The sequence below is a fragment of the Herpailurus yagouaroundi genome, unplaced genomic scaffold (assembly GCF_014898765.1).
Source record: "Herpailurus yagouaroundi ecotype Mexico unplaced genomic scaffold, PumYag 100, whole genome shotgun sequence".
Classification (NCBI taxonomy): Eukaryota; Metazoa; Chordata; class Mammalia; order Carnivora; family Felidae; genus Herpailurus; species Herpailurus yagouaroundi.
This window is the reverse complement of record NW_024412391.1, coordinates 51,435,609-51,447,763: the sequence shown is the minus strand read 5'-3', so window position 1 is coordinate 51,447,763 and position 12,155 is coordinate 51,435,609. Positions and strand designations below refer to the sequence as shown.

Genomic DNA, 12,155 nt, shown 5'->3' with positions numbered 1-12,155 from the left:
TCCTTCCTTCCTTCCTTCCTTCCTTCCTTCCTTCCTTCCTTCCTTCCTTCCCTTCCTGTCTTCCTTTCTCTCTCCTTTTCTTTTTCTCCTTTCTCTTCTTCTTCATAATAACTGCTGTCTCCTGTCGAGTAGGCTCAGCTGCTTTCATCTGACTTGGATTTCAGAAACAGTGACTACACTTAGTGGTTGTGTGTTTTCATAATCTTCCCAAGGTGACTTTTTGCTCTAAAGATGCTGAAAAAGTCACTTGGACTGACTGTAGTAGGTGTTGACAACCACCCCTGAGGTGAACTTTTGAGATGGTATTGTGCAAGTTGGTCATCAGGGGTTTGTTTGCTTTAGATTTTGAATAAAGAAGTAGTGTTGCCATCTTTTCATCCTTCAGATTATGTATGACTGACTCCATTGGGGAATTGGTATGAATCTGGCAAAGCCTGCAAACTCTTAAATTGTTGGAATTCATGAGTAGAGAAAGGAAGAATTGAATGCAGGGACACTGTATGATAATACAGAACAATGTTTTTTCCATGGTTTTCTCTTAGATTATGAAACATATCCATGCTCTGAAAGGGAATGTATGAATAATCTAAAGAGAATAAAAATGTTTTGGAAAATAATATTTGAAGATACTTTCCATTGTAGATATGTTGCATTTCTTGTATTTACAAGGCTTATGAGAAATGGAGCCAAAGTGATAGGTGGATTTTTTTGTTTGTTTATCTTTTTTAGCAAATGCCAAATAAAGGAGAAGTTATCTGGATAATTCAAAACTCCATCATGTACATCTCACATATTGTTTGTCTTTAGGCTTTTCAGAAGGTGTTAAAAGGAATGTGAGTTGGAAACCTAGATACTTCAGAGGGTTCTGATTACCAATAAAAGAGAGAAAGCATTTCTTTTCAGTGGTGAAACAAACATGTTGTGGCATTCATTTATCTGCCCTTTCATTCATTAGTCTTTTATTGGACATATATTTTATTTCCAAAACTTCTAATACAAATAAAAGTAAAAGCAATATAAACAAAATACTTTGGGAATATAATATAGGACCCTTTGTTTTTAACTATGAAGATGGAGAAATATTTTAATAGATATTATAATAGATACTAACCTTTCTTGGACTTGAATAAAAATGAGATTTTGGCAAGCTAAAACCAAAGGAAAGGATTTATCTCTTGTAGTAAAAATACATAGATAAAGACGTTAAGACTTCTTAGAATTGTGGGTGGTTCTGTTTTGGGTTTGTTTGTTTTGGGCACTGGAGAGGCTACTTTGAGTGGAATAAAAGTAAATAATGAGGCTGGATCAGTAGAATGGAATAAGATAAGGAACTGGAATTTCTGTGGAAAATATGGAAGAATTGAACTAATAAGCCCCATGCTGGGGGGTAAAATAATGACAGAACTGTGTATGATTTTTCAAGAAAGCATACTCTTATACAAGAAAAAAAAATCATTAAGGAGATAATCATTAGGAAGACTTTTCCCCTGATTATTAATAAACAAAATAATAGTCTATCAGTGATATGTTAGAGCTGGCTTTCAGTGGCTTGTGAGAGCTAATTGTGTGTGTATCTCTACTCAATCCTGAGTTCAGTGACATCACACTGGTATCTTGAAATAGGCCTTGGTGGGAATATTTTCACCATGGAATTCAGCAAATGCTACGAATTACAGCTATTTCTGTTAAACATTTGCCAGCACACCACTGCTACATGATGTGAAGCAGGTCTTCTTAGCAGAAAATTGACATTTGGAAAAGAGTATAGTACAAATCGCTTTACTAAACAACAACAACAAAAATTTAAGGAAAAGCAGTTTAAAAACTTGTAAATTAAAGAAGAGAAAATTTTAAAAACACATGAGTAGGAAGAAAACTAAAGATCAAGGACAGTAAAACAGGAGGACTTACCAAGTATAACTAGCAAATTTAAGCTTATTTGAAAAACAGGGGCAAGGAAACAAGATTTTTGGCATGTAGAATGAACTAAGCCTTCTTTATAAAAATTCATGTCTAAACAGTGGACATTGTGTTAGGAAACTACACATAAAGCACTGAGAAAACTTGCTTTCAATGTTATTGAAACTTCATCTTAATATGGACCTTTAGATACATAGTTTGAAATGTTTTCTCATTGTATCTATAACCTTATGTCAAGGCTTAAAAATATTGATAGTATAAATTATCCAACTAATTGCATTCCTTATTCTCTTTCCAATAGACTACTATGCCTCCTTTTTACCTTTAAGTTCATTTTTAACTCTTTAGCTAGTTCTTGCTGTAGGTGTTTAAATATACCATTAAGTCCAAGTTTGCTGTGGTTAAGTGTCATAGAAACTGTGGGATACTATTCGGATATGACAGTGAATAGAGGCATCTGTTCATAGTCTTCCTTCTTCCATTCATTAGCTGATATATTTTGTCATGGTAGCTTGGGATGAAATTCAGTAAATAGTGCAATAACATCAGGAATAATCTCAGAATCTAGCCTTCTTGTCCCTTTTATTTTATTCAGGTAATCCTTTAATATTTCATGTGGGCTCCATGGCCATGACTGTACCCTTTGTTTCTTGGTTCTCCTGATACTCTCATAAGACTCGTTATGTTTATATCACTCCTCTTGGCCAGAGATGTTTCTTTATTGCTATGTGATGTCATCCACATGTAGGTAGGGTGCAGGCAGACTCCATCTGAATAATCTCAGTAATCTGTCAGTGTAGTAACTTGATTATCAATGGAATCCATCCTGATTGACTTTTTTTTTTCAATCTTTTTGGTCAAAGATTTTAATGACTTCAAATCAATAAAGAGGATTATTTTGAGAATGACTCATGAATCACAATATGGATAAAATTATAACCAGATTTACTTAAGCAATCAAATTAAACATATACAACTAATTGAAGACATCTCCAAGACAATTATTTAAATGAAAGTTGAGTTTTAACTACCATTCCCTCCTCACTAGGGAATTGATAATAGTTCATCAACATGGAAGGTCAGATCTATATGGCAAACTGCTTCCCTTATCCTCTTGGTCTTGATCACTATATTCTTCCAAAGTTTCACAATATTTTTCATCCTGACACTGAACCCTTCCTAGATTTTTTCTGTGTTGCTTTGCATGTTATAGTGGGTCTTTCAGTCCCTTTGTAGGTAAATTTGTAGCCTGTATCTAAGAATATAAATTATTTTTCCTGAAATACCTACAATCTCACCTTTTTACTTAAATGCACCATAATATGTAGAAAAAATATGGAGTTAATAAACATATTTATTCCCCTATTCTTTTATGTCAGAAAACATATTGTCTTTTTAAAATGTTTTTTGATTGTAAAATACAATATTCAGAAAACTGTATAAGGTATGAATGCACAACTCAATGAAATACCACTAATCAAGCACATATATCACCACCAACCAAGTGAAGAAATAAAATAATGTCAGCACTTCAATAGACCCCATATTTTTCTTTTCCAGTTAGTACTCCCCTTCTCAACACAAGATTTTAATTTACCAGTTTTTTAACTTTATATAAATGAAATCATACAATATCTATCTCTTTGTATATAACTTCTTTTGCTCAATACATGTTTATGAGATTCATTCATGTTATTGCAGCTAGCTATAGTTCAGTCATTTGCATTATTATGTAGTATTATTACACTTCATAAAAGGAATATCTAAGAAAATGCCACACTTTACTTATTCTGGTTTTAATGACTATAGAGAATTTTTCCAGTTTGGGAGCCATTATGTACAATGCTATGATGGACTTTATATTTATATTTATATTTATATTTATATTTATATTTATATTTTTTGTATTTATATTTATAAATATATATATATATATATGTTTCTTGGTGCATTTCTTTACACATTTCTGTTGACTATATATCTAAAAGTGGTACTGCTGGGTTGTGGGATTTGTATGTGTTTAGTCTTTGTAGATAATAACAAACTTTTCCAGAGTGGTTGTCACAATTCATATTTACCAACAGCATGTGACTGTTTCCATTGTTTTACATACTTCCAGCATTTGGTATTGTCAGTCTTTTAAAATTGTTAGACATTCTGTTGTATGTGTAATAGTTTATCGTCATGGTTTTGTCTTGCCAAAATACTAATGAAGTAAAGCAGATCTTCATCTACTTTTTGATTATGTGTATATTCCGTTTTTGAAGTACCTTTTGTCCACTTTCAGATTGTCATTTTTCTTACTGATTTGAGCCGTTGTTTATGGATTCTACTGTTGGTTTCATGTGGTGAAATACCTTGTCTATTTACCCTTGTAATTGTGCCCTTTGAAAAATAAAAATAATTTTTAATGTATAATCTGTCATTTCCTTTATGGTTAGCTCTTTTGTATTCTTTCAAAGTTTTCTTTGTGTATAGCCAAAGCTGTGTCAATACTGTCCTTTTTCTTTCCTTAAGCTTTACTTTTGACTTCAACATTTAACTGCATAGTCCATCGGGAATTGAACGTCTATATAGCACGAAGTAGAAGTTAAATTTTTGTGTGTGTGTGTGTGTTTTTAATGTGAATTAAAAGTTGATCCTGTACCGTTTATTGAAAAGACCATCTATTCCTTATGGCTGAGCATTAGTATCTTTGTCTGTGTATTCATAGAGATGTTATTGTATTCCACAGGTCTGTTTGTCTATCCTTTTGACAGTACTATACTTCCTTCACTACTATAGTTTTTATAAGAAATCTTGATATCTGGTAGAACAAATCTCACATTTATTTTTTTGTCTTCAACACAGTCGTGGCTACATTTGTCCCTTCTTTGTTTTTATATAAAATTTTAGAATCAGCTTGTGCAGTTCCACAAAAGACATAAATGGATTCCGTTTGCCAATAAGAACAAAAGATTATCACATTATAATAAAAAAGTGCTGTTTAAAAAGGAACACTTGTTATAATATAATAATAAAGTTTAAATATAAAAAGAAAAATTAAACTACAGAAATTAACTGAAATAAAGCTTATGTGGCTATATTAATATCAGGTAACGTGGACTTTAAGACAAAAAAATGAAGTAGAGATAGAGATGCTTCATGGTAGTAAAATATTCTATTAACTGAGAAGATGAAACAATTCAAAAGTAACATATCTAACAATTCAGGTTCAAAACATATCAGGCAAAAATTGAAAAAAGCAAATGGAAAAATAATCAAAACCAGAATCATAATGACATTTTAATATACTTCTCTGAAACTGATTGAGAAAGAAGATAATAAAAGAGGGTGTTATGTAGATTTAAATACTTTCATAAACTTGCCCTAATTGAAATATATATAATAGGCCATACCCAATAATTGTGGAAAATCATTCTTTTCAAGGACACTTGTAATGTTTTCAAGAACAAACCATATTTGGGGACATAAAGCAAATTTTAATAAATTTCAATTGAATTCATATAGACTATAACTTCTTACCATAGTGAAATTAAACCAGAATCAATATTACATAATAGAAACAAATGGAAACACAATCCATGGTTATGGATTAAAAGACCTGATATTGTTAAAATGTTCATACTTCCCAAAGTGATCAGCGTATTCAGTGCAATCCATATCAAAATCCCAATGGCATATTTTACAGGAATAGAAAAAAAATAATTCATATGAAACCACAACAGACCATAAATAAACAAATTAGTCGTAAAAAGGAAGAACAAAGCTGGAGTCTTCACACCTCCTGATTTCAAAATAGATTACACAGGTTGGTAATTAAAATTGTACGACAATGCCATAAAGGTAGACTTGGAGACCAAGAGAAAGCATATAAATAAATCTACACACCTACATGGTTAACTGATTCATACATATACGGTCCCAAGAATACATATTGGAGAAAGAGTAATCTCTTGAACAAATGGTGGGAAAACTGGTATGTATTTATAAAAGAATGAAACTGGACCCTTATCTTATCTCATATACAAAAATAAACTCAAAATGTGTTAAGATTTGAATGTAAAACCCAAAACTGTAAAACTCCTAAAAGAAACCAGGGAAAGTTTCATGACTTTGGTCTTGGCAGTGATTTCCTGGATATGACACCAAAAGCACTGGCAACAAAACCGAGAATAAACAAGACTATCAGATTAAAAAGCTGTACAGCAAAAGAAACAATCAACAGAGTGTAAAGGCAATCTATGGAATTGGAAAAAATATTTGCAAACCATATATCTGATAAGGCATCTAAAAAATATAAGAACTTTTAACACTATGGACTAAGGACTTGAACAGAAATTTCTCCAAAGAAGACATATACTGGCCACAAAGTATATGAAGAAATGTTTAATGTCACTAATCATCAAGAAATGCAAGTCAAAACCACACGGAGATGTCACCTCACATCTGTCAGTATATTATCAAAAATGGCACAAAGATGAGTGTTGGCAAGGACGTGGAGAAATTAGAACCCTTGCATGCTATTGGTGGGAATACAGAATGGTACAACTGCTCTAGAAAACAGTATACAGGGCCCTCAAAAAGTTAAATATAAAACTGCTGTATGATACAGCAAGATCAGGATCTTGAAGAGATAATAGCACTCCCATGATCATTGCAGCACTACTTACCAAGGACAAGATGTGGACACAAGCTAAATGTTTACTGAAAGATGAATGAATAAGAAAATGTGGTAAATACATGTTATGGAATACTATACAGCCTTTAAAAGGAAAGAAATTTTGCAATATGTGAAACATGAATGAATCTTGAAGACATTATGCTAAGTGAAACAGTCCATTCGCAGAAAGACACATACTGCATGATTCCACTTACGTGAGGTATCTAGAATAATCGGATTCATAGACTGAGAGGGTGAATGGCGGTTGTCAGGAGTTGGAGGGAAAGATAAATGAGAGTTAGTAATCAATGAGTATAAAGTTTAAGTCAAGAAAGATCAATAAGCTCTGGTGATCTGCTCTATGTCATTATTCCTGCAGTCAACAATAATGTATTATACACTTAATTTTTTAAGTGGTTGGAATTTGTGTTAAGTGTTCTTACTACAGTAAAATAAAAGTAAGATACCAATGATGTAAAATAAAATGAAGTATAAAAACAAAACTAAAAAAAAATTTAGTTATGTAATTTGAAATAAAAAACTAATTGGAAAAACTCATTTATTTGGAGATTTCAAAGTACAATATCTCATATGCCAAAGAAATCACAGTGAGTATTAGAAAATATTTTGAGTTGAATGATTATGAAAATATGAAATATTAAAATTTGTGTCATGTATATAAAGGTGAATTTGGGGAAAATGTAAAGCTTTTAAATGTGTATATTAGAATAGAAGAAACTTTAAAATTAAAGATAGACGTATAGAACTAAAGCAATTAGAAAAATCAAAGCATGAATTAAACATGAAGTAAGCAAAAGATATGTATAGAGAAGAAATAATGAAATACAAAACAAATATATAATGTATAAGATATTCAAAACTCAAAGTTTAGGGGGCACCTGGCCGGCTCGGTTGGTTAAGCGTCCTACTTTGGCTCAAGTCATGATCTTACAGACTTACAGAGGTTGAGCAGGCTCTGGGCTCACATGTCATAGTCTGCAGCTTGCTTCAGATTCTGTTGTCTCCCTCTCTGTCTGCCCCTCCCCCCTCTCACACTCTGTCTCTCTCTCTCTCTCAAAAAAAAAAAAATGAATATTAAACTTTTTAAAAGGAAAAAAAAGTCAAAGTTTAGTTCTTTGAAACAATTAACAGAATTGATAGAAATCTAGCAAGACAGAGAAAAGTTATGCATTACCAGTACTTGAAATGAAAAAGTAGACTTACCACAGATTTTAATGTGTGGGTTACAAAAGAATATTTAAAGAAATGTTTATGTAAAACAATTGAAATTTTATTTGAAATGGGAAATTTCTTATAAAAATATAACCTTGAAAAAACTGAATCAAGAAGACCAAAAATTTGAATGATACTATAATAATTTACAAAACTGAATCTTTTTTTAATGCTTTTATTTATTTTTGAGAGAGAGAGAGAGAGCGAGAGAGAGCACAAGCAGGGGAGGGGCAGAAAAAGGAGACACAGATCCAAAACAGGCTGTAGGTTCTGAGCTGTCAGCACAGCCCAACAGGGGGGCTTGAACTTGTGAGCCATGAGATCATGACCTGAGCTGAAGTCAGATGCTTAACCAACTGAGCCACCCAGGTGCCCTCAAAATTGAATCTTTAAAGCCAAATTTACCAAGAGAAAGTACCATGGTGAACCCATATGGCTTCACCAGTGAATTCTATAATTTACACTGTTTCAGAGTAAGGGGGTAGGAGTAAGAACACAGCTAATTATTTGAGACCAGTATAATATGATACCCTAAACTTGAACAAACATTATAAGAAAGGAATATTATAGGAAAATTCTGCTCATAAGCATAAACAAAATTATAGCCATTCTTCAATATCTTAAAACCCCATAACAAAATTATGTTTAAGCCAGGAACATAACATAGTAACATTCCAAAATAAGTAATTATAATTCACCATATTAAGAAAATGATAAAGAAACATAACCATTTCAATAGATGCTAAAAAATCAGTTGATAAATTAAACACCCAGTTATGACTTTTGACGCACTAGGAATAAAAGGAAAATGTATTAACTTGATAAAGGATATTTATAAACATTCTGTAGTTAGCATCAGATTTAAGGGTGAAATATGGGAATTTTTCTCTGAAATCAAAAACAAGGAAAAGATGCTCACTTTTACTGCTTCATTTTAACATTGCATTGGTGGTCCTAGACTGTGTAATAGGGTATGAAAAAGAAACAAAAAATAAAGTTTAAAGATAAATAAACAGATGTCTCATTATTCACAGATGATATAATTATGTATGTAGAAAGTCTATACAAAATTACTCATTTACACATTACTGGACTTAATAACTAAGTTTCAAGAATGGTCAATTTAAGTTCAAAAATCAACTAAAACCTCAACTAAAAATCGATTACATTGATTTAAAAATGAATTATCCATTATTCCTTCTAGTCTTTCACCCTAAAACCATGCCCCAACTACAGCAGGTAACCAAGAAAAAAACCTATCCCACTTAGATATGTTAGCTCTGGAGGCCAGAATAAAGAAAACCTCTTTATGTTTTCTTTCAATTAATCTTTCCTTCATTCAACATATTTTTTTAATATTTTTAACGTTTATTTATTTTTGAGACACAGAGAGACAGAGCATGAACAGGGGAGGGTCAGAGAGAGAGGGAGACACAGAATCCAAAGCAGGCTCCAGGCTCTGAGCTGTCAGCACAGAGCCCGACGCTGGGCTCGAACCCACGAACCATGAGATCATGACCTGAGCTGAAGTCGGACGCTTAACCGACTGAGCCACCCAGGCGCCCCCATTCAACATATTTTTTAATGCTCACCATATACCAGGCTATATCTTTGCCTTTAAAGGGCTCACAACAAAGTGGAAAATGACAGACGTGGCTTACTACAAAAATGTGTAGAGTAAACATGAATATTTATGTGGAAAGGAAGAACAGAAGTGGAAGCCATTTGCCCTCACAGAGAATTTTAGAAAAGATTTCACAGAGCAGACAATGTTCGTATTGGTCCTCGGATGATTTAGCAAGGTTTCACCAATTCAAATAAGGATAGAGAAAATAGAATTTAGAAGAAACAGAATAAATAAAGGCATTAAAGTGTGGAAACACTGGGCGTATTTGGGAAACATAAAAGCTAACAAGAGTAGTTAGTAGATCCTCCGCTTGATTGATGTATACATCAGTTCTCATGTACCTAATTGCAAAATCTCTGTTTAGCCTTTTCTCTGTTCAGTTCTGAATCATGAAAATAATAAAGTTGATTTTCTTGTCTCATGAATACAGAGTAAATATTAAAACTCTTACTCAAGAGCTTCTCCAAGGATACCTTTGCCTATTTCTATAAATGCACGTTAGCCAACTAAAATGATTTTGATTAAATGGTCTGATTCTAAAGAATCTGAAAATTACTTATTTACAACATGATAATAGCCACAATTTTATGGTGTTTTAAAATAGCTGTAATACTTAGAAATTACACGATATGTGAAACTTAGCAAACATTTGAATTATATCAATATGGTATTGCCACTTTCTGTAAAAAATATAGAAAAATAAATTTCCCTGTCACAGTCAGAAAATTTGTATAAAGAAGTTATGTAAGTAATGGTTGCGTTTAAGCTTTAGATATGCTGGATGAGAACCTCATGTGTCAAGAGGTTGTGTTAAAAATTATCTAGTGTATCTTCTTACTCCCTGATAATTATCATCACTTGATGGAATTGCTCAACAAAGATAGCATGACAGATGTGTGATATTTCCTTCATCTGCATCTGTTTTATCTTACTATAAGTTTTGCATACAAAAGTATTGTTTTATGTAAATTACTTCCTTATTTATATTTTAATAACTCTTACTAACATTGATTAGCCTCAACAGCCAATGTTTTTGCTGTATCTTATCAGCCAAACCAAATACATAACAGAGCTTTACTGCATATTGTTAGTTTCTGTCCAAATTTAAGAAAAATGACTATTCATTTAATATTATTTCATTATAGTTATACCAATACTTATAAATATTTGTTAAATAGATGCTTCCAGCAGATATTTTTAGTGCTTATAATTTTGAATGATTAAATCAACAAACACTCTAGAAAAGACAACTCAATTCTGTGGTCTCTCTTATGAAAACAGACCCTAAATGCTATTGCCTTCTTGCCAACTCAGAATATTACCTATTACCTTCTCTGCAGAGCTACCTAAGGAAAAATAAAGAACGTACACTGAGAACTTTCTGAATTCATCTCTGTCTGTGTGTATATCCTCAAAATGAAGCAAATTGCAGCAATTTATTGAAGATTAAATCCTCCAAATGGCATTCACCTAAAAACATGCAGGGAAATGGTTTGGGGGTTTAAATTATCAGTGTAATTGCTTTAATTCTCTAGGTTGCTTTTATAAGTAGACACAACTTTATCATATTTAACTGACCATTCCAAATTGAAGGTTTAGTGTGGTTTGTATTTTTACTCTCAACACCCTGAATCACATTTACGTTCTACATAACCCAGATCTTAAAAATAGCCCACAAACCTCAATGCAGGAGAATTCCAGAAATGAGGTTTTTACATTAATGATCTGCCTGTAGTTTTCTTTCCAGTAGCCTGCACCTTTTAATTTGTCAGCATTTTCCCCCTAATGGCACAGGAGAGCTTTTTGAAGAACTAAATATGCTGAAATCACCTCATTGTTTTGTTCTTAGATATTTGAACATAGGGTGATGTTTCAAAAATTTTGTTAGTAAATCCTACCTGATTTCTATTAAAAATGTTCTTTAAGCTCTGAGACTGAAGTGAAAGGAGTATTTATAAGAAAGGTAGTTCAACCCTATCTGATTCTTGAGTATGTTTTCCAAGTAACCTACTGCCTATGATTCATTACTTCCTTTGAGTTAAGAGGGTCTTAACTAGGGTAACATATTCTTGAAGATACTATATGAAATACCAGATTTAAAAATTGATTTTAACAAATTTTAAGAATTTGAGATTACAGAACCTTTTCACTGACACTTTTTTTCTCTCTTGCTAAACTGTATTGCAAATAACCTTTTGATGTTTTAAAAGGTTTTTCTTTGGCAGCTGAAAAGAACCTTCTTGAAAGTTGTATTTAGTGAATTTACCCATATATAAATATCCCTGAGCTACTCAGTTATCCTATGGCATCTGGAAGAAAGGTGCTATTGTTTTAGATTCCATGATTGAAGTATAGAATAATCAATTCAGAGAGACCCTGGGGGGAAGATTCACTCACATATGCTGTGGAAACTTGGAATTCCTGAGTTTTTAGGTTTTTTCTACAGAAAAAGAGACATAGATGAGTTTTTCAGTACAATGTCTAGTGACATCGGTTCCTTTTCAAGCCATATTATAATTTGACCATCAGTTTGAATTTGTGACTACTAACTTCAGATTTTCTAAGAAAACTCCTTTTTTTTTAAATACCTTTGTTACTATTACTTTCCTTGCTTTCTGGATTTCAATAGCTACACAGCTATTTTGTTTGCAAGGTTCTGGGTGTGCGGTTTCTGCTGATACACACCAAGCAACATCACCAAGGTATTCCCAG

At 32.4% G+C, this 12,155-nt stretch overlaps 1 protein-coding gene across 18 annotated transcripts in view; it reads left to right on the top strand.

The window, feature by feature from the left end:
- The window catches only part of HDAC9 (histone deacetylase 9), a 931,635-nt gene that overhangs the window by 864,677 nt on the left and 54,803 nt on the right, over window positions 1-12,155 (top strand). The window lies entirely within an intron of this gene.